General features: G+C 39.6%; 2 non-coding genes across 2 annotated transcripts; both read right to left on the reverse strand.

The window, feature by feature from the left end:
• Positions 1–22452: 22452 nt before the first annotated feature.
• trnal-uaa (transfer RNA leucine (anticodon UAA)) lies at positions 22453–22535 on the reverse strand. Its single transcript has one exon. It is a non-coding gene; the product is annotated as a tRNA-Leu (tRNA).
• A 556-nt stretch (positions 22536–23091) lies between these two features.
• trnal-uaa (transfer RNA leucine (anticodon UAA)) lies at positions 23092–23174 on the reverse strand. The gene has a single exon. It is a non-coding gene; the product is annotated as a tRNA-Leu (tRNA).
• Positions 23175–27085: the final 3911 nt, after the last annotated feature.

Genomic DNA, 27085 nt, shown 5'->3' on the forward strand with positions numbered 1-27085 from the left:
AAAATATAAGGAGTGATGTGGACGAGAACATGTGGCCAAATGCAGAAGACCGGGTAGATTAGAAAAGGACTGTGTATTTTTCTTTTTTTTTCTTCTGTGCCTTTTTCTGTTTGTATATTTTATTTTTACACCACTGTAACCAGCAGCTATACTGCAGATTTTTGTTGATCTCTTGCAGTAATTTCCTATAGCAAATAAAGCCTTTACTGCAGCAATTCTGTAACTTATTCCTTTTTCACATACTGTACAAGTAAAGATGAGTCATTTACTTCTGATATAGAATGTTTGCAAAACATTTACTACACTCAACAAAAGAAAAATGTAGAGTGACTTCAAAAGTAACTGCAGTGCGAAAAACAATTGATTATCAATATACTGTCTATTGTATAAGGGTAGAACTGACACATGTAAAGTAATGCATTTTCTGTAATACCATCTGCTGTTAGTATTTTGTATGTCATTGTGCTGTGATTGCCTAAATGTTCCTGTTGGAAGAAAACATGTGCTAGAGTTTTGAAAGAATTATTTGATTTTGAGACATGTTTGCAGTGTTTTGGTAGAGTTAGTGTATTTTGACAAAGTATTCTTGCATTTTGAAAATTAGTGTTGGTGTTTAGTTTACAATATGTGATTTTGAGCATAAAATTAACTGTTTTGCCAACTGTGTGTTGTAGGTGAGTTGGTGTGTGAAGAGTTTAGAAAAAGTATTATAAGTATTGAAAAACGCTTGCTAGCGATCGTAAAAAACTGTAAGACCACTCAGAAACAATCTGTAGTATTGCCACATACTCCTTTCATGGTGGAAGAATGTAATGTTCACATTATTTGTGTCCACAACATATAGTTTGTGCTCATTTCACAAAATTTTATGAGATAGTGATGAATTTTCACTCATCTCGATGAGCTCGCTGATGAACTCTGTGGGATAATCTAGCACTGTTTGTTCACTGTGTAGAAAACATAACAAACTGGCTAGCATTCACCCTGTCTGCATCGCTTCTCAGCTATTTGTCGCCTTCAAATGGCGTCAGCGTGAATAGACATTGGCTGCCACACATTTAGCTTCTCTGTACTTTGTTTTTGTACTGCTTTACATCATTGCTGTTGCTATGACGTCTGTGCACTGTGGCCACTAGCCTTACCTTACCAACCCAGCTCACCACTGACCACGCCCACAGAAATGGTGTACGCCTCAAAACGTCCTGAACATCATTGAAAAGCCAATTTTAGGCAAACGTAGGGATTAACTAATGTATACATAGAATTATAGACAGACACAGACTGATAATGTATAATATATCCTATTTCTTTATTGTTATTTAATTGTGAAAAAAGTTGCAGCTTTAACGTGAAGGAATGTACATCAATGTGTTTGTGAGAGAGAGAAAACAAGAAAAAGATGTGTGTAGTTGTGTGCATGTGGGAAGGACAGTGACAAAGAGACATATATATGCATGTGTAGATACTCAAGTATGTGTGTGTGTGTGTGTGTGTGTGTGGTGTGAATATGGAGCCTAACTGTGCGGCAACCTCATTTGATTTTCTGCTCCGTTTGACCTGTAATAGCTCTGACATAATGGACGACAGTAGACTACACTGTGGACTAAAGTACCTTTCAAAGGCCTGAGGGCCAAATGTCTGAGAGGGTGGATGGAAGAGGATGCTGGTGTGTGTGTGTGTGTGTGTGTGTGTGTGTGTGTGTGTGTGTGTGTGTGTGTGTGTGTGTTCCTGTAAATGTAAGTGTCTCTGGACGTGTGTGTTTGTGTACAGTTGTGTATGAAGTCAGAGAGAAAAAACTGAGGAGACAGAGAGAGAAAAAAACAAAGATAAGACTATAGAACATGAATATGAAAATAGAATATAAAAGAAGCAATAACAACAATAAAAACAATTCAACAGAATATAAACAATTGTGGGCATAGTAACCACATGCAGCCAACCATTTCAACACATGTTAAGTTGACTGTATGGGTGGGATATGGGGAAGAGTATGGATTACTTACACTAAATATGGATTTGCTTACAGTTACTTACAGGGAGCGAGGGTGTTACAAGGATGGAAATAAAAGTCTAAAAAGCAGTGCAACCTCACACATGAAACACACCTTCAACTAGATGTACATACTGCACCAACGCTATGCAATTGTCAATACTTCTTCCACATTAGGAGATGCACACATTTTCATGACTGGACCTGAAATGGGACATGATCTGCCTGTTCAAATTCAACAATGTCATATAGATGCTCAAGTGCCCTTGTGGCCTGGCTGACATCAGAATAACAACCAGGACCCTCAAAACCAGATTTTGAGAGCATTCAGTACCATTAGAAACAAGGATGGAAGTCCAGTGGCTGTTCATTTTACCAAGGCCAATAAAAAAAGTTCCATTTACTCTTGTTACTGTAATTGAGTAATTTCTTTGCATGTACTTGTACTTTTTGGAGTATTTTTTCAGGTCAGTAATTTTACTTTTGCTCAAGTGAGTTTTGACTCATGTATTGCACTTCGTTACATTTTCAATCACATCCATTACGGAGTAATGCATCAGAAACTAGTCAACTGTAATCATGTAATCTTTATTTTGGTTAAACACTTTAGTTGTTTTTAAATTAAATTTGTATTCGTATTCGTAATTTGTATTGCATGGGAAAGATCACACTGTATGTAACTGTCTATACTCAACAGTAACTTTTACTCTGTCTGAATACATCTTAGATTAGCTACTTTTTAATTGTACTAAAGTAGATTTTTAGCCTAAATGCTACTTCTACTTTAGTAAGATATTTTGAAACTCCTTCCACCCCTGCTGAGCAAGAAGGAGAAAGAGGAAGGGAGCCTCAGTTAAGTGTCACCGGGAGAGGCATTCGCTGTGTGAGAGGGAGAGAAAGATTGGGGGAAAAAACAATGAGAGAAAGTTTAGCATGGATAGGAGGGGGGAAGAAATACAGAGGGAGAGGAGAGGAGAGGGAGAAAGAGGAGAGAGGGAAGGGTCAGATGAAGAGAGAGAAAGACAAAAAGAGAAAGCGTGAGAGAGAGCAGGACCGAGGGAGGAAGTGAGAGATTGACTGTACTGGACAGCTGTGGATGTGGAAAAAGCATGTTGCCTTGAATTGAATTGAATTGAGAGCAAGAGTGGAAGAGTGAGAGATTGTGCATGTAGGCCTACAATGCATTAATTTACAACCCTTTATATTAAGTCCCAATTGTCACATTTTTACCCCTGAGTTTTGCCTTTCCCACTCCTTTGATTTATGATGAAAATAAAAACCAAAACGCCCAAGGACCAATTGTCAATCTTCTGCAGGAGGAGTGAATAGTTTCCAGTGGAAATAGAAAGGGCATAAAATGGATTTATGCTGGGAATGATGCTGAGAGAGAGAGAGAGAGAGAGAGAGAGAGAGAGAGAGAGAGAGAGAGTGAGTGGGAGAGAAACAGAAATAGAAAAGACGGAGAGAGGCAGCGAGGCAGAGATAGACTGACAGAGCCAGAGAAAGAGAGCAGCACACTTAAGTGTATTAATTAATGGAAAATTAAATGTTAAATGGAGACTCCTACATAGTGTGAGCCCGTAAAACAGGGAGAATACAAAAAAAAGGAAAGGACAAAAAGACAGAAAGTGGAGAGTAGAAGGGGAAGGGAGAAGGAATGGAGGGAGAGAAAGAGACAGAAGGGGGGATAAGAGAGAGAGAGAGAGAGAGAGAGAGAGAGAGAGAGAGAGAGAGAGAGAGAGAGTAGGTGTACAGAAACACTGTCAGTCATGGAACAGCTGCAGCTCAGGGGATTTGAACTCAACCTCCTACCAGTCTGCTACAGTGGGACACTTGTACCACCATGGCTGCAACCCAGCCGACCCTGTCAAGAGGGAAATATCACTGTGTGTGTGTGTGTGTGTGTGTGTGTGTGTGTGTGTGTGTGTGTGTGTGCGTGTGTGCGTGCGTGCGTGCGTGCGTGCGTGCGTGCGTGCGTGCGTGCGTGTGTGAGAGTCTGTATACGTGTGTGTTCATACCTCCATCCCAACTCCCCCGATCCAGACAAAATCACTGCAAAAAACGTCCATCTTAACCAGTTATTTAGTCTCATATTCAGCCTTCAAATCTTATTTTTCTTAAAACGAGAAAAATTCTGCCAGTGAGGAGAGATATTATTTATTTATTATTTCCAATGCAGCTTCACTTGTTTCAGGAAAAGTGCAGATTGCTGCACTGCTATCAAGAAAATGACACTTGATTCTGCAAAATTCTTGAAGCAAGTTGATTTGCATTAGAAACAAGTGAAATTATCAAACCCCATTGGCATATTTTTTCACTTACTTTAAGAAAATTATGATTTTAGGACTCAATAATAGACTAAATGACTTATTCTTTGCATTGATAAAATTATGTGGCCATGAAAAATTATTAATTGCGATCTTCCATTCATGCTCTTGCATCCTCCTCAAATATATTAATATATATTCAAAAAAAAAATTTCACAACCGGTGGAATGTCATTGGAGCTTTTGTGCCTGTCAGTCACAGCACAGTGGAACCTTAGAGACCCTGAATCCACAAAACTCCTACTTTGTTCTAGAAGTTTCCAGCCAGGATGAGAAAGTACCACCACAGAGAAAGTCCAAGCTTTGTATCTAAAAAAAGTGTGAATCTTTTCTGGCCTCCAGTGATTCAGTTTTTACTTCATAGAACTCCGTTTCATTATGAATGCTGGCCAAACCTTTCCTTGCTGCAGCAGCACAAAATAAAACCTATTCTATGACTTCAGGTCTGATTTGCTTTCGTATCACATTTCTATCAGCATAATCTTACTAGGGTCACAAGATTATTTGTTACTCCTACACTCCCAGTCAAATGTTTGGACACACCTGATTGAATGTGTTCAATGTTTTTCATTATCTTAAAGCCAATGCTTGCAATGTGTTTCTTAGACAAATATAAACAGTGAAGTTGATGCCTATGTATGAATTTCTTTCCAAAGCCTTTGCCTTTCCATCAAGGCAAAGGGCGGCTACTTTAAAGAATCTAAAATATAAGATAGTTTTGATTTGTTTAACACTTTTTTGGTCACTGCATAATTCCATTTGTGTTATTTCATAGTTTTGATGTCTTTACTATTATTCTAAAATGTGGAAAATAGTAAAAATAAAGAAAAATGTGTGTCCAAACGTATACGCTGTATATGTGCTGAATTTCAATAAGACAAATGTAAACTCTTATAAACAGATAAGCAGCCCATTCCTCAACATGCCCTTGGTCAGAAGGCCATACTCCCTACTGCAGAATATGTGCATACTTTCCCCTGAAGGTGAGGTTGAAGTTGTGAAGATAGAATAAATGCATCCAATTTTTAGGTTTCCTCATCCCATTTCCATTTGCAAGGTGCAGGATAGCTAAACTAAAAAAATGTTCTGTTGATACATGTTGATATTCACTAGATAGCTTGGGGTGTGGGCAGTCTTAGTCAGATATATGCAAATTTGTTCAAATTAATGTGGGCAATCTTTGTATTATGATGTTGTTGTTTATTGACTGCTTTCTGTATGATTGTTATTATAATTGTTATTATTAGCGTGCATTTTTTATTTTTTTTATTTGTGCTTGTAAAAGACATATATACATTGTATGTTTTGTTGTAGCTTCTCTGATACAAAGTAATTTATTGTTCAGCTACCAACGTCTTGACGTCAAGTCATGGGGTGGGTGTTCCACATTATAACCTGATACCACTGTCACTAACTTTACCCACATGTTCAGAGCATTAACATTTTGGTCTTCTAAGTATTGCATTAAAAAATGAAATTAAAAAAAATAAAAAATAAAAAAAACAGTGGTTCTCTCAAAAAGTCACTGGCTATACAGATTGTATTTGTCCATACAGATGCAGCAATTGTAGAATACATTTTACTGTTTGCATGGTGCACTTTTGTCACATCTGAGAGGAATTCTTTGTGTCCCTTTTCAGACAGCAAAAAGTGCAAAAAATGTCCTGACAAGTTTGAACGTTTTGGTTTGCAATATGCTTATTCAGTCCTATTTTCATTTCCAATGGAGAGTTTAATGCTCTGAGTAGTAGAAATGTACAGCCGCCGCCAATTTGGGTTTCGGTAGAACAGAAAAGTAAAAATATAATAAAATAAAAATACAATCTAGAGAGAACAGTCCATACCTACACTGTACCCCCTGGTCAGTATGACAACATGGATGCCAGTGGAGTCAGATTCAGAAAGCCCCACCTACATTCTAACCACAATGCTACACTTGTTGTTTCCCTTATGCACCTACAACCCTTTGGTCAAACAGAACATTTGTTGGAGCTATCTCTTGATTTCTCTGTGGCTTTTAATATCATTTGACCAGAGGTTCAACTGTCAAAAATGCCCCAGCTGCAGGTCAGCCCTTATTTTATTCACTGGTATTACTTATTTCTCACAAAAAGAGGACAGCTGGCCCAGGGTCAGTGGGTCAGCCTCAACTCCCGTTATTACCAAATTGGGGGCAACCCAGGGTGCTCTGATTTCATCCCTGCTTTTCAGGGTTTTTTTTTAATACAGATGAGCGCACCACCAGTTCTACTAAACAAATCAATTGGTCTACCGCCTGCGTCTGACCCTCCCTGAGATGTGATCCACACTACAGGCATCAAACAAATCAGCCCCTACAAATACCTAGGAATCTAAGTCACCCTTGGGTTGGAGAACTGCTTGTTGAGCTACTGATGCACTTTTGTTCAAGGGCGTAGAATTTAATAACAATATATCAATATCAAGCGACTCTGAAATGTCCCTAGCAATTATTTTGATTGACAATAAACGTTGTTTTGTCCGTCAGTGTCTAGTCAATGTTAACAGATTGCGTTCTCTACTACGAGTCCCGCTGCATTGGTGTAGTGTAGTGCATTGGTGTCCCGTGTCGGCATAGCAACGGACGCTGTAACGAAACTTTAGTATAACAGCTGTTTTAGAATGTTATTGCGTCACCCGGATAAAAATTGGCGTGACACCGCCTCCCTAACCCCCCAAAAAATCGCTGATTGGCTTTGCCATTTCTTGCTAACGTATGAAATGCTGTGGGCAAGAAGAGCCAAAGCTCCGCCTACCGGCGAGCATGCGAGTGAAGACTCCATCCTATTTTATATTAGTAACAGTTGTGTTTAGCCATTAAAGTTAGTTTATTTAAGTACCGTGTCGCGTGCGTCTGTGACGAGTGACGACCGTAAGTAGCCTACATCTCACAAGTGAGATTGAACAATGCTGATGTTGCCACACTGGACAACACTGATGTAAAACAAATATGCCAACAGTTCATTTCTGTTAATGACAGCCGTAGGCATGTGTTTGGCTCAGCTGTTTGTATGTAGGGTTTGGATATAGTTTACAATATCTCATTATTATTATTATTATTATTTTAAATGTAAATACAGATCGTTGGTTTGAATAGGCAACAGTACTACAGTACCTGCCTTAAAACAAAATGTGCTCTTCAAAGTCCCATTCAGCTGGCAAATTTGAGTAAAGGATTCATTAATGTGCTACGCCCCTGTGTCTGTGTGTCTGTTAATGAGTGTATTGGCTACCATAACTATCTAGATCAGTGGTTCTCAACGTGGGGTCCGGGGACCACCAGCGGTCCTTGAGGGGGTTCCAGGGGGTCCCCAGCAAATTGATGAATTGTTAAACTTCAGCATTATTTAATTTACAAATAGTTAACACAATTACAGAATGTAGAAGAATGACTGTTTTGATCTTAATTTCACTGTTATCTCTCTACCTACAATACAGACAGTCATGGGATTCTGGATCAAAATCATATCTAACAATAAAAGTATTCTCAGATTTGGGTCCGAGAGACAAAATCTCATCAAATGGGGGTCCATGGCTCTAATGTGGACTAAACTAGGGGTCCTCGATATGAAAAAGGTTGAGAATCACTGATCTAGATGACATGAAATGGCGGTCAGAAGTCTATCATAAATGTAAAATGCCTCAGCTTCCAGTGGGGGTTACATCCCCTCCGGACCTCCCTCATTTGTGTCCCTACCAATGTCAAAATCAAACCTACGCCCTTGCTTTTGTTTAATCATTAAGTGCTGTTTGGAAAGAATCTAGCTTTGCTCTCTTTTCACCCATTGAAGGTTACAAGAAATGGCTTGGCAGCTAATTGGTTGAGAGACAGTAGAATCTGGTTTTACAATATACTGATTTGGTAAGAGAAAAATGTCCACAGTATTAACTAATCATATATGTAGGATGAATGCACGAGGAAAGACTTCTACAATGGTTTCCACTGTAGCAAGGTGTTTCCTTCCTTCCTGGGTTAAAGTCTTTGACACTTTCCCTTTTTATCAGGGGTTCAAGCCTGTAGGGCTGAAACCTTCTTCTTCTTCTTCTTCTTCTTCTTCTCCTTGTTTTTCTGCCCTAAAATGATCTGTACCTCAGAGACCTAGAGCAACCAAATATGGTGGATAGGTTTCAAATTTCCCTCACTACTCAGGCAACAAAAATGACACTCATGGGCCAGATGGTGCCGCTATAACAATCAAATTTACATTTTAGCCAATTACTCCTGAACCATAAGGTCAGCAAAGGTGATCCAAGATCCAATCTCAATGGAATTCTGAATTAGTGTATCCCATATTAAAGCTAGGCTGTCTCGATCTTCAATATTATGCTCAAAGACTGAAGTTTCAGCTGCTGGAGCAAATGTTTAGAGCTGCTTATTCATGGCTGATGAATATGTTTTACATCATGAATACCAGCTTTTTCCATCAAACAGATGATTTGGGATACCACAGTTCAGCCTTAATAAGTATCTTGTCCCAAGAGACTCACTCAGTGTGCAAGTTGGGTTCTTGCACAAGGAAACTTTGATAGGACACTTGGCGATTGATGGACAGATTTTGGATGTTCCAGGGATCAAATCTGGGGATCAAAATATTTAAATGGTGTGCTGGTGTTGTTGTTGTTGTTGTTTTATTCATGTGTCAAGAATGTAAACCGTCCTTCTGTCCTCTGTTCGAGGATATTCAACACGGATGTCACCTCAACACACACCATTAATTAGCAACGCCTGTTTGTGGCCAGGCCACACACACACACACACACACACACACACACACACACACACCTCTAAAGTGGTGACTTAAAACAATGTCTGGACCCCTGGTAAACCAGACCACCCTGGGTTTGTGTGAAAGGGGGTCTGTGTGTGTGTGTGTGTGTGTGTGCAGATATGTGTGTGCGCTGTCTTGGTTACCAGTTCCTTAGTTCCTTCTTTAAAGTTATTTGAATTTAAGGAGTGTGTGTGTGTGTGTGTGTGTGTGTGTGTGTGTGTGTGTGTGTGTGTGTGTGTGTGTGCGCGTGTGTGTAGGAATCCCTATGTATTTCTTGGTCTAACTGCTTGGCCTCATCCTATCTCACTCTCGCATACAAAGGCACACATCCACATTTACACAAGTGTGGGCACACACACGTACACACACACACACACTTGGTCCATTGGTTCTATGATACCAACAAGTCTCTGCTCTCAACTGTGATGTATATATTTGTAGATTTAATAACTCAAATGTGATTGGTTAAACATGTAGGCAGCAATCAAAGTGATAAGCCAAAGCTGAAGTGGAAGCACAGACTTCCGCACTGTTCACTCCGCTTTGAAACACACCCACACAAATGTGCGCAAACACACACACACACACACACACACACACAGAGGCAATGCTGCACAGCACTGACTAGGGAGTCGTTATGTAATGTGCCATATATCAAAGTCTTCCCTTGAGCGACTTCAGGGATAATTGATACAACAAAGGATCACACTGCCTGAGCCATGGGAATCACTGGGAGTGACTCCTAAATCACAAGAAGCCAACATGACACATTAAGACTCACTTTGGATCACTGTGCACCATTTTAAATCATTTGGAAGACAATCTGAATTACCCACTTTGCTAGAAAAGCGTTATCTCTGAAAACTGTTCATTCCCGACAGTGAGCACGCTCCCTACTACCCATACTGTAGCACGCGTGTGAAAAACATCAATATACTGTACATGACTTACAAACACCTTACTGAAGCATCTAGCTTGTCTTGTGTCACATTAACAGATGCAATGATTGCTAAGTCCATTGTGTCCTGCTTTTTCACTTTATGTACATGTAAAGCTGATTTAAAACTTGATGATATATATTCCTAGTATAGATTGTTACTGTTTTAATTTATTGTCCTCATAACATGGGCATCTTGAAGCCCTTTGAGACTGTAACAGTGATTAAGGGTTATAAAAATAAACTTGACATGTGTTCATGTACGTTACTCTAGTCGCTTGAATAAAAATCTTATCCCAAGTTTAGAGAAAACAGACTGAAATATCCTCTGTGAATCATCGTTCAAATACATGCACATGTATGCACTAAATTATCCTTAGGTGTCACTGTTAATTTGGCACCTCTCAGAATTCGGTCAAAATCAATGCAAATCACATCCATTACAGGTGAAGAGTAGAAAGAAATAAAGCCCATCAGAAATTTCCTTCATCAAAACAGAAGGCAAAGAGCTTCAACATACAACACGGACTCAGTTAAGTAAACAGACATGAAGTAATCACCCAACTGGATTGACAGCAGACAGAGAAAGTGACTGACAGGCACTCAACCAATTGAACATGATGGACACTTGTTCTGCTAACAGTTAACGATAGACACTTGTTCCACTAAATGACTGACACACCACCAGAAAAAAAAAAAAAGGATTAGGGCCATGTTTTCATTTTACATACATATATAGTTCCCAAGCATTTTAACATTGTCAAAAGAAGAAAAAAAAATTGTAATGGGTAAGTTCAATTTATATTTCTTTAGGCAGTCTAACTTTTTAAGGTCTTTTTATCCTTTACTGAGGCAGTAGGAATGCAAGTCGATTTGATCCAAGGCCAGAAGAGATCTAGAAATGAATTGATGAGACACCCGATATCAGCAGAAAATCATTGCAGCATTTGTGGCATTATACAAGCATAGGATAAAATTGTGTATAAGCAGTGGGGAAGTGATCGGTGGTTTTAAATGAGAAGAGATTTGTTAGCCGTTTTCTGTGTGTGTGTGTGTGTGTGTGTGTGTGTGTGTGTGTGTGGGGGGGGGGTTGATTTTCCCCGAACCAATCAATCACTAGAGACTGACATATCAGGCCGTTCTGACGTTAGTAAAGTTAACACTGATGCTGGCCGTTTTTATTAACTTCACCAAGAATGTCAGTCGTTTTTGACAAAAATATAGTCTTTGCAAAGACAATATGTCTGCCGAAACAGCAATGAAAACGGTTCAAACTTTAGTCCCGCCCGCAAAAGGCGCCGATTGGCTCGATTGTTTCTCTGAGCGAGAACAAGCCGTTGACTAGAGCAACACCAGACTCTCTGAATCGCTCGACAAAATCAGAAAAGTGAACCCAGCTACACTTCTTTAGCACCTGCTCTATATTTTGGGGTAACTCCAGGTTAGTAGCGGTGGAGGCCATGTACAGGAGGTTGGAGGACAATTCTTCCCTCTCCCAGGTGAGGTTGTGTTTGTCAAATCTGCAGTAGAAGCTGTTCAGGTTTTCTGTAAAGTCTAAGTATTCCTCTGCTCTCGAGTGGGGAAGTGGAGAGCTACTTGACTGTCTTAACTCCTCTCCATGCATCTCTGTCTTTGCCCTCCACAAAGAGCCTCTCCACCTTCTCTTTGTAAGCTTTTACTTCTTTGTTTAGTTTGTTTTGAATAATTTCTGCCTCTGCCTCTATGTATTCAAACCGATGGATGGATGAGAGGGCTAGAGAGAGGAGGAGACAGGCTTTGGAGGGATTTGAGCCAAGGTCAGCAAGGGTGCATGTGCTTAACCACTACACCACCTCTGATCTCACGAATTTTGCATTTCACAGTTTCACCAACAGCACACAGCAACATGGGTCAAGAAACCAAAGAGAATTTTGAGAGAAATAGGCTGTCCACCCTCCTAAGAGTCATGTTTGGGTGAGATTTGAAGGCCAGCAGTGATGCATGCAGGGTCTTAAACCACCACACCATCTGAGCTCAAGAAAGATTTTTTTTTTTGTCTTTCACATAGATTTCTCTGGCGGTCTACAGTCACGCCCGGTACTTCTACTTAACTTTAACACTACTTCAATACTGCTATCTATTAAAAGCAAGAAAGGATATTCCAATGTGTGCATTTCACTCTTACTTCCCCGAAAGCGTTTGGTCTTTTTTTTTCTGTTAATATCAAAGTCTGGTAAAATTGGAGAGTTAATACGAAACAAAACATTTAAATGAAATGAATTAAAAGTCAAATGTTTTTTTTTTTGTTTTTTTTCACTCATTCTTTGATCAGAGACAATAACAGAGAACTTTTCAGGCCGCATTTTACTACTATTGTCTTAGGTATCAACTCCTTTAAAGGCAGGGATGACAGGAAACACATGTCAAGTACTGACCACTATAAAAGAACGTGATCGCATACAATTTTGTGAAATGTAAAAAATAACCGTGTCATGATGGGACAGAACATGTATTTGCATTTCATGCTTATTTTATGAAATTTCAGGAGATCAGCCTGCTTCAAATTTGATCACTCAATTTAGGACTGATATAAAAGTGCGAGACCAAGGAAGAGCAAGCTAATAATTGGCTGTCTCTTGAAGTTAAGGGTCCCAGGTTTGAAATCGGTGTTAACACCACTCCTACCAGCCTGTGAAGCTGAAACCAGACACGATGAATCCATTGATTCCAGCTATTTACACCAGATTCTCACCCTGCCATCAGCATGTCACAGCAGAAACCAGGCCGGACCTCTTCAGACTCATTTAGCTTCATCTTCTTGTTCTTAGTTTTCTCCTGCTGTAGCCCATCCACTGATTTGACTAGCTATGTGCACTGAGACACTCTTCTGTACACAAACTGTTGTACTAAGATGTTGCTGCATACCTCTGGCCCACCTGTTAGCTTGAACGAGTCTTGTCATTCTCTGACCTCTTTCATCAATGAGGAATTTTTACCCTCAAGCCTGCAGCTGGCAGGAGTATATTATAATTTGCATTCACAGCTGTCAAAAATCACCATGTAATCTGTAACAAGATAATACAGAGGACAGTATTATTATATTTGGTAAACAGTCCTCTCTATATTAGAACACCATCATTTTATGTATAACAGGGAAAACTAGCTTAGTGCTAGTTGCAGGCTTGACAGGGAGAGCAGATGACATACCATGGTAAACAAAACAATATAAACAATACAAAGAACATGTATACATTCAACATTAGTTCTTGAGAACCTTGCTACTATGGAGGCATCATATGTAATCAGTGAAAACAAGTGAAATGTAACTGGTATGAAGTGTTTGATGTGTTCTAGCAGACAATTCAACTTGATTTAGTTCAGGCAAATATGATTAGCAATATATTGTTTTCTAAATAATGTATTCATAAAGTGAATAAATGCAAGACAAATACAAAGTTGAGCTGAATTGTTTATGTGGAAGTATTTATTTGTAGTTGTAAGGGTGGGCTCCTGTTTTTTATCATGTTGACACTGTGTCAGTTTGAGAGGATGAGTGTGAAAATATTTGTTTTTTTGTGTTTGTTGTTTGGTGTTTGATCTGTAGATAAAACATTTCTTTGGTGTGTTGTTCCAAGGTCATCTTGTGGATTTGCTTGAAGCTGTTCATCACCTGAAACATAATAGTAAACATTATTAAAGTAAATCTTTATTTATAAAGCAGAAATCACAAAGTTCAGCAGCTCAGTAAGAAATATAATTAAGTATTTACATAGGCGAATATTCAAGGATTTCTGAGTGTTATGGTAGGTCAGTTCACTTTGGCTGTCAGGGTTAGAGATCATGTGGGCTGCAATGCACAGGTCATCACTCAGCGTGCGCCAATCTGACGTTCTCCCTGCTCCACAGGGCGCGTGATGTTGATATGATATTTATGTGAATGGATACAGCAGAAAACAACCAATATCAACTTTATTTCTCTTTATTTCAATGAGGGTGAACGCGTGCATCAGCCATCGAGAACTCAACCTCTGCAATTTTGTAGCAGGATGCGGCCATCGGACTCAACGCAAACGCAACGTGAGCAGTGGAGCATCTTTCTTTTAATGGCTGATGGTCGATGGCTGTACTGCAGCGGGGCCGTAAGCCTCGATAAATGCTTCTTTTTTATATGCCTCATAATGCCTTAGGTCTTGTTCACACAGGAAACAGAATGGACTCTTAATGGATACTTAAAATAAAATTTGATGTTTAGTAAATATTTGAGATGGAGAGAGAGAGAGAGAGAGAGAGAGAGAGAGAGAGAGAGAGAGAGAGAGAGAGATGGATAGGTGCTATGCTTGTCCAAACATTGTCCAATCACAAGTCACAGCGCTGACGGAAAAATAATCATAAACAAATCAACATGACTGCTACACGTCCGTCCTGCATCCTGTCTGAATCAGGCTTCAGGATCCTTCTGTTGGAATGTAAAAAAGTATTTTGCATCTAAATGGATGATGTGTTGAGTGAGTTGACTTTTTGACAAGGATGGAAGTAACTACTTAGATTTACTCACTTTACTGTAATTGAGTAGCTTTTCTGTGTACTCGTGTACTAAATCACATCCATTACAGAGTACAGATGTTTTTGGCTCTCCATTAGGTCATTTCCAATTTTTCAGATTAAAATAATCTAGTTTGAATTTTGCCCTCTTATCCTTTTATAGTTGCATGGGAACGATCACATCTAACAATGTTCTCTTTTCTAAAAAGTAACACAGTAACTTTGACTCTGAGGAAATATGATACATTTTGGGAAATACAACCTCAATGACATTATTATGAAGCTATAACCCAAAGAAAGTACAGAATTGTAAAAGCTTATAGAGTAGTCAGGGAAGAAATTACATAGTTTATAATTTTGAGTACCAGGACCAGGACCAGGCAGATCTGTATGCCATGTCCTGTGTCTGTGTCACATCCCAACCTTTTAGTCCTGGCTGATTAACACCATCTGGCTCCATCTGGGATGTCTGACAATTATCAGCTGAACTGCTTGGCTGGAAACGCATCATTCTGGACGAGCCTGCTGACCAAAGCACTACCGAGTGTCCTCTCCTTCTCTCTGTCTCTTCTCTCTCCACCCCCATCTCTCATCCTCCTCTCCCTCCTTCTCTCCTTCACACATCGCCTGTCTCCTGTCTATCAATCATCTCTTTGTACATTACTACCTCCATCAGAATAGATAAGCAAGGTTCAGCCACACAACAGCAGAACCTTGCTGATACAAACCACTTGGGAGCGAAGGATATTCCAACCAGTGAAACATTTAGATGACTGAAATATGTTGAAGGGGAAGTGCTCTGAGCAGTTTCATCATTTATTTATGCAGAAGAAGAAGAAGAGGAATATGCGGGAGAGAGACGCTAACACACAGTATGACGCTAGAGGGACTAACTTAGGTACTTATTTTATGATTTTTGGTGCATGTTCTCTTTGATATCCCGGTTCTTTCTCTTTTTATTAGAACTAGGATGTGAACTTCCCAAAGAACCATATATGATTATTTGGGATATTAAAAGGTTCTTAATTCTTAGTTATTGGATGGTTGGTGAGGTCATAAATGTGGAAAATAACCAAAACCCCTCCATAGTATATTATACAATTGCAAATGAGGCTATACAAGGGCAGATAAATAAAAACACAATACAGCTGTCTAAGCAAAGGTTCTTTAAAGAACCTTGGTCTGAAAGGTTCTTTGTGGAACCAGAAATGGTTCTTCTATGGCATCACTCTGAAGAACCATTTTCTGTTCCAGTTGGCATCTTTATTTTTCTGTGTGTAGTTCAGCTTCCACAACACAATAGCAGTAATGCTATTTGGACATTTATGTTATTTAAAATACTTGATGTATTAATTATAATATCAACCTCTGCTTCACATCATAACAAAATATAGTGGCGAAATCCAGGTGCATGTTTACTTTAATCCCCTGGCTAACAGACCATAGTAGTCTTGAGGACCTGCTGCAACCCCTGTGATACGGTTGCCAGGGCAACAGACTCAACATTGTGTTTGGTTAATGAGTACACGGCCGCTGTGACCCTAAGAGTCCGACGCACGCATAAATACAAACACACAGGCACACACATGCAGGTAGTCGCACACACACACACACACAGCAGTATTTTTTTACTGAAGAGAAGCGTCCTGTGTGTGCCTTGGGGTATATTACAGTAGCAGCCCTATTAATCAGCGTACATATAAACACACACACACGCACGCACACACACACACACACACACACACACAGGAGAGTTTGACCAAAGAGCAGCCTGCTGTGTATACCCTGGAGTATATTACAGGAGCAGCCATATTAATCAATATATAAACACAGCAGCCTGCTGCCAAAGTATAGGCTTGAACCAGGGCCATGGCAAGCGTGTGTGTGTGTGTATGTGTGTGTGTGTGTGTGTGTGTGTGTGTGCATGTACATGTGTGTGTGCATGTGTGCATTATTTTACTGTGAGAACATTCAGTTGGCTACAGCAGGGCAGAGATTTGATGCATTGGCTTTATATTGGGACTGCAGTATAATATTTTTCTGTGAAATAATAATAATGATTTATATTTGATAGTTTTACAGAGATTTGATACTGCCAGCTATGCCATATTTCCCTGCTTTACATGGTCCTTCTTTATCATACAGTACCTTCAGAGAGTATTCAATCCCTTTGACTTTAACGGCATTTTATGGTGTTACAGCCTGAATTCACAATGGATTGAATTAGGGTTTTTTGTCACTGATACATACAGTAATGAATAATGTCAATGTGGATTTTTTTATTTACAATATTTTTTTTTTACAAATCAATTAAAAATGAAATGTTTTGAGTGAATAAGTGAGTGAATAATCTATAATAGTCTACCTATTACCATTTCATTTGATTGAACATGATTTAGAACAAAACACATATTCCCACAGATGACAGTGCATGTCAGAGTAGAAACTCCATGAAGTCCAAGGAACTGTCCATAAAACTCAAATACATAATTGTGAGTGGGCATATATCTTGGGAAGGGTATAAAACAAATTCCTAAGTGTTAGGATTTCACAAGAGCACAGTAGGCTCCATCATTATGAGCTGGAAAAAATATGGATCTATCCAGATTCTTCCCAGAGCTCGTTGCCCAACAAGAAGGACCTTGGTCAGGGAGGAGACCGAGAACCCGAGGATCGCTCTGATAGAACTAGACAGGTCTTTGGCTGCGATAACAGATCTTGCTGGGAGGACAACAATCAGTGCAGCACTTCACAAATCTGGGCTGTATGGCAGAGTGGCCAGAACGAAGCCAGAAAAGAGAAAAAGAGGCACGTGACAACATGCCTGGAGTTTTCAAAAGGCAAAGTGATAGACTTTAACAGCATGATGCAAACGATTCTGTGGTCTGATAAAACAAAAACTGAACTCTTCAGCTGTAATGTAAAATGTCAGCGTCGTGAGCTGGTAACAACTGTGAGACACATCAGGCCTCCCTCCACAACAGGAGGCGTACGGCCCGGCCATAAAGTGGAGAGTCTGGGTGATTCTTACTGTAACGTTTTATTCTAAACCACACCCACTTCCAGTTCAAGCCACACCCACTTCCGTTTTTATTCAAATACAGGTACAAATTCTAATAATGTGATTGGTTGAACAAATACAGATACAAATACATATTGCAGCATCTCTGCACATCCCTAATCTCTACCATAAAGCATAGTGGTGAGCATCATGCTGTGGAGAGACTTTAGAGAACAGACTGAGCAATGAATGGAGCTAAATACAGAAAGTCTTGAGGAGAGCTTGCTTCTGCGTGCCGAAGACTTTAGATTTGGGCAACATTTTATGTTCCAACAAGACAATGTGTGACAAAGTCCTTGAGTGACCCGGACTTGACTGCCATTGAAAATATCTGAATGACTTGAAGATAGATGTTCACAGACACAGCCGATCGAACTTGAACAAGCTTGAGCAAATCTGCAAGGAATAATGGGAAGAAAAAAAATCCCCAAATCAAGATGTACCAAACTGATGAACCTCAAAGCTGTAATCGCTGCCAAACGAGCTTCAACAAGGGACTCTTGGAGTTGATACATGGCAATAAATTTACAAATATTTCTAAAAACATGTATTCTCATGTAACTCATTTTGTGTATATTGTTGATAAAGACAAGACATGATCAACTCCTCACTATGGGATGCTTATACTATTGATGAACTAAATGCATGTAGGCATCAGCTGAATACCAAAAATGGAATTGCAAAATATAATTATAGAAGTGTGAAAGTTACCCATACAAAACTTTACAACTCTCAAAAAATATTTTCTCCCCCCCTAAAAAAATTGACATTTAATTTTGTAGATGAAAGTCTTAATAACAAAACATTGTATAATTAGTAAATTGTTTTAATTGCAAGATAAGAAGGGAAGAAGTGTGTGGGAGTTTTTTTCCTTATCAAGTTCTACGTGCAACTTTCACCAATAATAATTTTATCCCAGTCGTGTAAAAGTCCTACTTTTTGTAGTTAACCACACGTTTGAGGCAAGCTGAGGTTTGAATCTGTTTTTGTAACAGTTGCACTGCCGTCTTATTATATTGTTTGTAGCCATGACAACGCAAATTAGTGCACACAGGCCAAATTCTAGACTGCTTGATGCCAGTCGCTGTCTACGGCCATTTTGCAATGCAATATAATCAATAGTAATCATTATAAAGGTCGACATCCTTCTTATAATAATTCAGTTTGAGCGGGGATAGAAAATTATTAAAGTTAAGTAACCCATAGATAAACCTAACTTCTCAATACAGCAGAAACAGAACCTGCCTCTATGCCTGTAGGCGGATAATGCAGAGGATAAAAGACAGCGCTAATGTTAGTTTTACAACCATTCAAAGGAAAAAGACAGAGGGGTGGAACTGAATTGAAGTGTGTATGTGACAAATTAATCATTGAAATTGAGTTACAGCCAGGGAATGGAAACACAAAAGTAAAGAGTGAATTTCTCAAGTTTCCCCTATTCCCATTACCGTCTTTGCCACTGTCTCCCTCTGCCTGTCTCTCTTCTGTCTCTCTTTCTCTCTCTGTCTTTCTTTGCAGTCTCTCCTGTTTTTTTTTGTATTTCCTCCTCTCAGCGTCTCTCTCTCTTCCTCTTGCTCTTGAACTTGTTCGTTTGCATTAAGAAACAGGGAGCATACTTGAGGATTTGATGTTTATCTCTCAAGTGAATTTCAGGTTCAAAGCAAATATATCTGAGATAAGATGGAGAAATGCTCAATATTATATTGGTATGCATTAGCATGTTATCCCATGGCTTTGTCTAAGGGAATTACCATTGATACCCCGCCCCCTCTGGCTTTCTGTCTGTATTGCTTTTAAAGGTCAGAAACTGAAGTCCACCCAGATTTCTTGTTTCTTACTTTCATTTTTTTTCTTCAGTGTTCTTAGTTTGCTGAGTCATGTGCAGTTCAACGGGTAGAGTAAGGCAGCGGCCACACTGATCTGTTGTGTCTGTCCGTCTCCGTTCATTTCAGTTCATTTTCAATCAGAGCTGTCTGTTGTCCGGACAGGACTGATGACAGATTTCCATCTGTTTTGATGGACAGAAAGTTAAACCCAGTTGAACTTTTTCTGGACGGATGGATTCTTCACTATCCATTTAGCCAATCGGAGCCGTTCCTACGTTTGTTTTGGAAAAAATGTACAGTATGTATATGAGACAACGGTCTGACCAAAGCCAAGATAAAACAGAAAAAGCCGGGTATAACATTTTCCAGGTCAGTTTCTTATTTAATTTATACAGTAGAGTCTGTTTCTTCTTTTTTCTATGAAGTAGCTCCGTTATGAGCAAAGCCTTCCTGTTCTTCTGCCTCTCCACCATGTCGACGTTCCAAAACAAACCAACAGACAGAAATCTATCAGTCAATAATTCTGTACGTGTTTTAACAGATCAGTGTGATCTCCGCCTACAGCACTAACGATCCTGGGGTTAGGGGTTTGATTTCCACTAAGAGCATCCTTACAAACAAACACATAAATACAATAAATCCAAATCATTGTGTAACTACAAATGAATAACTAACGGTTTGTCACGTTGTTAGATGACAGAGTGAACAGCTGAGGGAGACAGACATCTCTTGTACTGTTTACCATTTGTGGAGCCGACAAGTAGTCAAATTGTTCATGATAACACGGGGGGATAACCACCTACTGTATATGACAAATCAAGATACAAGACATCACATTCCCATCACAGTTTCCCCTTGGTGGTGATGGTGGGTTGGTAGGATATTGAATAAATTGTGCTAAAAGGACAGATGCAACAGATCCCTCCTTCAATTGCTCCATAAATCTATCAATCCTTATTCCACCATTTTTATTCATCCAGAGAGTATTGACTGAACATGCATGCTCTTTTTTCCAGAAGTCCTTGCTTCACATTCACACCTGGGAGCTGCCCAGTTTAACCACAGTCGTATACCGCTGGCCGCTGAGCAGCTCCACTGAGCAATTGGGGGTTAAGTGCCTCGGTCAAGGACAGCTGTGCTGCGGCGGCTCAGAGAGGGGAAAGCATTTCTCATTAATTTTTCCGATCCAGATTTGTCCAACCGGTGCTGGATTCAAACCAGTGACATTCTGGTCCAAGCACATTTCTCTGACTTCTAGGACAGAGTCGTCTGTGTCTTTGCATCAGTGTGTTATGACACTGACCAGCTGCTTGATATACAAATATGTATTCTGAGCAGTCCCATGGTGCAGAAGTAGAAATGACTTACAGTCCTAATTAATCATCTGTTTATTTGAATGTGATCTCAGCTCTCTGGCTCCCTAGTTGATCAGCTGCCTTCATCTCCTCTATGGAGAATACAGTAATGTTAGGCTATATGACTTGCTAGTTAACATTAGCAACTGAACTGTAAGCAAACAAATTAAATAATAATCAAATTACATTACGTACATACTGTACATACACGCGCTGCTTATACAACAATGTGATTTATTATAAAATGCCCGAGTTTGCGTGCTTTGGCTATATACAGTATATCACCATACATCACTGTATCACAGAAGTCCATGTAAACTAAACCATGAATAAAAACAGGCTCTCCTGTTGTGCAACGTCATCTTAATTTATTTGCATATGAAAAACAGTCAAGTGCACAGAAAGGGTCCAGGGGGGCTGGAGCCCCTCCCACTTTGCCCAGCCAGACCCAAAGTGTCCTTTTTGAATGACATTTCTTTTTATATAAAAATATTTATTAAAAAAAAAGACTTATTTTCATCATCTTTCAGAAGGAGCAGGACACCAATGTCACAGAATAGAGGCAACTTGATTGAAAAAGGCACAACCATCTGTAGAAAAAAATATACTTCTCACACTCAAGCTTCTAGCACTCCAGTGTGTAGAAGATGCTCTTTTAACAGGTACATTATGGCCTATGTGACATTGTGTGAATGAAACCACAAACATCTCTCATCAATCAGGTTTCATTAGTGCATGTGTACATTTCATGTGTTTCATATATGCATGATATGGTGATGAAGGAAACTTTCCTTCAAGTTTGCATCATAGACAAAACTACAAGCTGAAGAATGTAGTTATCTCTTTCCTCCAAGAGAATAGATTTGGAACTGATAAAAATGTAGAGCCATGGAGATGATGGGACAGTCAACACGAGCGGCATATACAGTGGTCTCCAGGCCAGGATCCGCACACACAATGAGAGGCCCTTTACATTCATTGCAAAGCACAGCGCCTACTTAGTCCTGGACAGCTCTAGCAAGAAAAGGACTATGGGACTTGTGTGCAAAATCGCAGCTAAGATATGGAGATTCACAGTTAGACTTTCACATTACAATTGTTTAACTCCCTTTCATTTATTAGATGTGTTCAATAAAGAACAGACATGCTTTTTTTTTTAACCACACTGGGATAAGTTCGATAGCACAAAGTTTGGAGAAGTGTCTAATCCTGACTGACTGACCTGATCAGCCCTTGACGACCACATTACTGTGGCGACTGCACCATGGTAAAAGGATACACAGAATTCTTAGCAAAATTTGGAAATAAACTTGAAAATTGTTGGCCATGCAAACTACTAAGGGAGCATTAGGCCAGTGTGGAGGTATTTACTTAATTCCATCCAATCCTTAATCCGAAAGGGTAGCCACTCCATGCTAAGTCAAAGCATGCCTCAGAGACATAATTTCACCCTCAAATAGAGTGACAGAGCTTTTGATCACAGAAGAAATGGCAGTATGCAGCAGCTTTTTAGGAGCTGTTTGTTTGTTTGTGTACTGTGTGTGTGTGTGAGAGAGAGAGAGCATACATGTGTATGTGCGTGTTCAATACAATAGACTAGTCGCCTATAGACACTGTGTGTGTATAAGATCAGAAAGTTCCCACAGCTGTACCAGGAGTGGGGTTCGAACCCACGTGGACACATGTCCATTGGATCTTAAGTCCAACGCCTTAACCACTCGGCCATCCTGGTGAACCTGCCATATTTTATCGGTCGCACACGTATGTGGTAGGTAACCATGGTGTTGTACAGTAGTGTACCAATCAGAATGATATCTAGCCATCAGAATCAAAATAATTTTATTGGCCAAGTAAAATACACCCCGCCCACAACATTTTACTAAACTTTGGAAGACAATTATATCAAAAAAAAAATCTAAAACCTTTTGATAACGTGTAATCATGGGCGTCCAGAGATGATGCATACCAAATTCGGATAGATGGGTAATGCCTCAAGGAATCTAGGGTAAAAGGAATTTTGATTCTACGACTTACAGTTCAGAAGTTATGGACCAAAAGGTAAAGTGGGTTGTTATAGCGCCACTATCAGGTCAATTGGTGTCATTGTTTTTGCCTGAGCAGAGGTTTACACTTTGAACCTATCTGCCAAGTTTGGGACCTGTAGCCCTTACGGTTTCTGAGATCCAGACACTTTTAGGGCACAAGATGAAGAAAAATAATCCAAACTGGGTTGCAGCACTACATACTTGAACCCTTAACAGGATAAGATCAGAGGATTTCCACAGGTCTACCAGGAGTGGGATTTGAACCCATGTGGACAAATGTCCATTGGATCTTAAATCCAACACCTTAACCACTCCGCCATCCTAGTGAACCTGCCATAATTTATCGTTTGCACACCTAGGTGGTAGGTAACCATGGTGTTGTACAGTACTGTTCCAACCAGACTGATAATTCCCTTTGAAAATAGCTAGCCATCACAATCAGAATAATTTTATTGGCCAAGTATATTTGCATATACAAGGAATTTAGCTTAGTGGTTGCTTGTGTACTTTGTTAAAAGACAGAAAAGAATAAAAGACAATATAAACCAATAAAAATAGTAATATATAAAAACCAAAACCAAATATAAACAGTAGAAGAAAAAGAAAAGATTAGAAAATGTCCACAGCTCTACCAGGAGTGGCGTTCGAAGCATGCAACATATCATTGGTTGTACCATACTATATTGGTTGAAAACTTATGTGATAGGTAACCATGGTGTTGTACAGTAGTTTGTGAACTTTATTGTTTTTATTTTTTTTCCTGTGCATATACACTACATGAGAGACAACTTTTTACACAAAACACAATGTGCTGATAACCACTGCATGAAAGCCATAATACACACAAGGATGTTTTTCACTATGGATTCACTATGGAAACAAAGAAAGAAGAACTGCCTCCCTCTATTTTTGCTGTAACAACACGTAGAATTTGCAAAAACTTTAGGTCTTGAGTAATTTCAAGGGCAACCATATAATTTAAGAAAACTTCATAACACCTTCAACCAGATTGATAATGTAGTACAGGTCATGTGATAACGTGTTCAGATACTTCTGCTACGATTATGATGTGAGAGACTACTGCTTATACACTTGCACTTTTAATGCTCTTAATTAATTTCCTGTCATATATTTCGAAAACAGACCACATGCATAAGGATGGTGGCCCACCAGACTGATATCGTTCATGCATAACAATGGTGGCCCATCATCACTAACTCCTCCATAGCATCACTGTCCCCCAGCGATTCAAAACTGGAACGAGCAGATGTTGACATTTAGACACTTTGTGCTGTGTTGTTGGCATTTAAAAAAAATTAAAAATCATGACTTCATGTTGTGTGCAAAATGGAGCTGGTACACTGACCATGTCATACCCACAAGTCTCTGCTCAATATGGAATAGACTGTATATCGTTGTTGTCTTATGAAAACCTAATAACTTTTCGGTGATTTTCATATTTTAACATACATTTAAGGACTCCTCAATGGGTCGAGGAAGGAATATATGGTGGTCAAGCTAAAAATAAAGCAGTACTTCTTAGTTCCTAAAAAGTTGACAATTTGGAGATACAAGGTTTTCACCCGACAATGACGACGTTTGTTAAATACATCTGGTTCAGATTTCATATCGACAATTTCCATTGGGGAATTGGGGTCCCAGGTTTGACCCCCATCCCCCCACTACACCCCCCCACGGCCCTGGAATAAGTGGGTAAAGACAATAATGAATGAAAAAATTCCCATTGGTTTAGTGATCTGGTTAAGAATGATTTCGCAAACACACACACACATACACACACACACACTCAGAGCTGGTCCAAGAGCCCTATCATACCAAGAGTTTCTGCTTTATATGGAGCTGTTTGAGAGGAGACGCAGGTGTGCCAGGATGGCCCAGCGGTTAGAAAGACTGTTCTGTAATCCAAAAGTGACAGGTTTGATCCCTGCAGCAGCTGAGTTTCCATCAACAACCGTGCATCCCCCAAAGTGTCTGAAGACTTGCTGAGGAACCTTTACTCTGAAGGGTTGTGTGTCAGCATAGCAGCTTTAGCTCCCAAAAGCCATGTTTTGTGAAAATGGCCACAAAATGAAATGCCTGGTAAGTGTTTTTGTAGAGCAACCTTTGGGACGACAGTAATGACACGTAAAAATCAAAGCCATCTAGTGTCCCTTTGGGGCTATCTGAAGACACTGGCCCCTAACTTCTCACTCATTGTAAGTCACTGTGGATAAGAAGGTTAGTGGAATGTCTAAGATGTAAATATAATGTAAATGCACAGGGATTAAAAGACTAGAACAAAAAGAAGAGGGATGGCATCTTCTTTTGTAGCCCAGCTGTAAAACACAAAAGCGGTAAATTTACTTGTCCTCAATCCCTCTTCTTAAACTTGAACAAGGGCCTACTTTTTTTCATCCGCCGTTAGAAAACATCTCATGAGGAAAGCCGGTCCAACCGTTATTGGTTTCATTTCCTCTGGCCTGTCTGGAGTTTCAGAGGAAGATATCAGATTTTTAGACAAACGAGAGGCTTATTTTGCCCCAGGCTTTGTCTGGATGAGCGATGAGAGAGAATCCCGAACGTGCGCCGGGCCTTCACAACATGAAGCCATACAGCTGATACTCATGTAGTATTCTACAACAATAATTCAAAGTTGTGAAACATTTGGTAATCTTAGACATGCTTTTATACTTTGTTTATTATCAAGCATGGGAGTTTTTCTTTTTTGTTTTTCTTTTTTTCTATCAGGATGTCACTTTTTTGACACACAACTACCATAAATGGATGGATGGATAGATAGATAGATAGATAGATAGATAGATAGATAGATAGATAGATAGATAGATAGATAGATAGATAGACAGACAGAGATAGAACAGACAGATGATAGATAGATAGATAGAACAGACACATAGATAGATAGATAGATAGAACAGACAGAGATAGATAGATAGATAGATAGATAGATAGATAGATAGATAGATAGATAGATAGATAGACAGACAGAGATAGAACAGACAGATAGATAGATAGATAGATGATAGATAGATGATAGATAGATAGATAGATAGATAGATAGATAGATAGATAGATAGATAGATAGATAGACACTAATACTGCTCATTTCAAATGGAGATTCTCATTTTACTTTCACTTTCATTTAGAAAGAAAAATAAAGGCAACAAAATGCAAGTTTGAGACTAATAATTGATTACATACATTGAAAAACGAACACGTGAAGTTACTCGTTACAACAAGAAAGTAATCTCAGTACCGTGTTACCCCCAACACATCTTTCACATCTCTACGACTAACCTGGACACAAAGAATGGTAGTGATTGGCCCATAGAGGGCCGTGCTACACATGGCTCATGGCAGATTTTCGTAGTGGGGGAAATCTTCACCACCAACAGTGTATTTCAGCCTGGTACCCGGCGGTGTGAGAGCATCCCTGTTTTAAATGGGCCATCATGCTGATAGTATTGGTGCTCTTGACTGAAACAGTTTCAGATACTATCAGTGCTTAGCTGTCCTAGCTGTCACTGACGCTGACCTTAATTTTAGCCGAGTTAATTACAACCTTCCATCTAGGTGTGTGTGTGTGTGTGTGTGTGTGGTGTGGACCCACATATATGCAGGGGTGTGTTTGTGTGAGTGTGCCCTGGTTTTCATGTGTTGATTTTCCACTCAAGGTGAGTGTGACAGATTGAATAGGGAAAATAATCTGGGTACAAGGCAGTCCGTTGGCAAACAGTGTGGGTCAAGATGAGTGTGTGTGTGTGTGTGTGTGTGTGTGTGTGTGTGTGCGTGTGCAAATATGTGTGTGCGCTGTCTTGACTACCAGTTCCTTAGTTCCTTCTTTAAAGTTATTAGAATTTAAGGAGTGTGTGTGTGTGTGTGTGTGTGTGTGTGCATGTGTGCAGTCATTGACGTACCTATCGCTCTACTGTGCTCCCTAGGCTGCAGGGAGAGAAAGCTGTATTTCTCTCTCTCTCTCTCTCTCTCTCTCTCTCTCTCTCTCTCTCTCTCTCTCATTATTATTGATGCTAACACTCCTCAGCAGGGTTATTCACTGGTCACTGCAGCAGAGGAGTGGAGGGAGGAGAGGGAAGGAGGGACATCGGTGGGTTGGAGGGAGGGAGAAAAGAGATAAAGAGAAAGTAAGAGAGCGGGGGAGAGAAAGAAAAATGGAGACTAGTTGCTACATCAAGCTAAGTTGCTATAGAGCTGTTTAACA

This window comes from Centroberyx gerrardi, chromosome 2 (genome assembly GCF_048128805.1).
Source record: "Centroberyx gerrardi isolate f3 chromosome 2, fCenGer3.hap1.cur.20231027, whole genome shotgun sequence".
NCBI classification, from domain to species: Eukaryota; Metazoa; Chordata; class Actinopteri; order Beryciformes; family Berycidae; genus Centroberyx; species Centroberyx gerrardi.